Source organism: Atta colombica, unplaced genomic scaffold (genome assembly GCF_001594045.1).
Source record: "Atta colombica isolate Treedump-2 unplaced genomic scaffold, Acol1.0 scaffold9, whole genome shotgun sequence".
Classification (NCBI taxonomy): domain Eukaryota; kingdom Metazoa; phylum Arthropoda; class Insecta; order Hymenoptera; family Formicidae; genus Atta; species Atta colombica.
Window position 1 is genome coordinate 5,046,296 of NW_017259583.1, and position 2,586 is coordinate 5,048,881.

The following is a 2,586-nucleotide window of genomic DNA, read 5'->3' on the forward strand; positions in this document are numbered from 1 at the left end:
AGTGACAATGAATTAATACGACGATATTGTAACAGATCGTAATAACAACAGCAGACTTGACATTTGTAAAAGAGCATTTGTGACGATTTTTTATCAATTCTTCGGCTCATTATTATTGCACGTAAACAAATGAAATCAGAACCAATAAGATCTAGTCACGGCGCCCAAATGGTTTATAATTTTATATCAAAATTGCTTCTATTTGTTACACAAGTATATATAAATATTACCTGTATAAAAGTATTTTTTCAATTATGCACGAGATCCGTTTCACAAATATTTTTCTTTAAAAACAATTATCGTAGAGAAATCATCAATTATTGAAATATAAATATTAATAATAAAAGAAAAAGATCTTCAAGAATAAATCTTTGATTTATTTTTTATTTAATTTATAGAACCAAACTACAAACTACTTAACGAAGGCACAACTATTGGGAATATATTATGTTAAACAAAACAAACCAGTTTCACGTTAAAGAAATAAGTTCATATATGGAACTCTGGGGCGCCAGACGAGGCGAGGCGCCAATATTATAGATTATTATTTCATATCTGAGTGAAAGAGAAGGTGAGAGGGTGAGAGAGAGAGAGAGAGAGAGAGAGAGAGCCAGAGGAGGGGGATTATAATTCTTTACAAAACCTGAATTAACAAAGATGGCTCAACAAAGTTTCCGCTACAAGATCATGAAAATGTAATTAATAAATAAACGCGTAGGACATTGATGCGGAATTATTTCATAACTCTTAATTATACGTGTCAAATAACATAATTCTTTCTGCAGGCTTATATATATTTCATCATTTTCATAAAAAGATATATCTAAAAATTAAATTTATGTTTCCATGCATGATTATCGGACAAATAGAATGTAATAATATTCATAATGTCCATATTTTAGCAATATAGACCAACCATATCTCAATTTAATTTAATCTTTATTTTTTTCTTATTTTTAGAATCAGAAAGAAATAAAAAGTTAGTTAAACTTAACTTTTCGTTGACATACTAGATGTGAACTATCCACAAAATTATTTTAACTTTCTGAAACTCAATTTTCTTTTATTTTGTAAAACAAAAATATAATGTTTATAAAAAAATATATTTTTTCAATTCCTACATTCAATATGCAAAATAAATATCCTTTATCCAAATTAACTTACAAACTAATTTTTTTTTTACTTCTTTAAACTATGAGTCTAAAACGGAATATATGGAAAAATTGATAAAAATTATAGATTTGCGACTTCTGTCGTTTATAACTTTCGAAGAAGAGAAATTTTCAAGAAGCATATGTTATGTATGAAATGTATGTGTGGTAAAACTTTGTGAGTGAATTGCGCAGAAATTTTTAAAGTTAAATATAGCTATCTCTAACCTTCAAAATTTGTCATTAATTTTGACAGATCATGTTTTAAAAAAATGTTCTAACAAGAAATATTTAAAACTATTCTAACAATTCTGATTTTGTTTATTTTGAAAATAAAATTTAAAAAATGATTATGAATTGGTACGACAATGGAAAATTTTGTTCTAAGTTTCCTTATACAAAATTCATCATGATCATTTTTAAAGTTTTATCAAAAAGTGATAAAGTGGTGTAATATTCCACGTGTTATTCAACATGTCCTTTGTATTTTCTTTATCTGTCATTATTTTTGTCATTATCAAGAAAAGACAAAAAAATTATATTGTATCAATATATGCTGCGTATGTAAAAATTATTCTTGACATTCCTCGATTTTCAAATGAGAATAACAATAAAAATTCAACAAAATTCATTTACGCATTCGTAATGCTTACTTTTGTAATAATATCATTGGAGCAAATATGCGAAAGAAAAATTTTATCCTTATATTGATAATCAGAAATAATCCGTTAAAATTATAAAAGCTATTGTTACAATCACAACCATAAAACTTTGAGCGGAATTAGAAATTCTTATTAAAAGGGAACAATATAAAATCCACATTTTTCTACCCACATGAAATGTATCCTAGATCTAATGATTAAGAATTTTGAACTTCTTTTAGTCTACAATACATCATAATTTAAACACTTTATATTCAATCTTTTGCCGCGTATTCACGACATCGCTTTACTGGATTTGAAATTTTATTTGTAAGAAAGTAAATTATAAATTGTATTTCGAAAAACATAATTTATATAATTTATATAATTTTTCATGTAAAATGAATAAATATGCGAGAACAAATATGAGTCACACATATCTACACAAGCGATAGATAACATAGCTAGTAATTATTTCACATTATAATTATCGGCGTTTTTTCTTATAAATACGCCAAATAAGCAACATGAATTCCATTAGCACAGTAGCCGTTCGAGTTTCTACTATCAATAACACTCGATAAAAACATGGGTTATAAGGTTTTATATTTGCTGATCTTGGCATTTGCCGTAGTCTGTATCTTGGCTGAAGATTTTGGTTTCAATAGTAAGTTCAAGAAAAAAAAAATTATTGTTCTGTGTACATCCAGATTTTTCTCTCAATTTGATATACCATACAAATTAGACATAAAATAAAGCAATAATAATAATATATGATAATAATAATAATAATA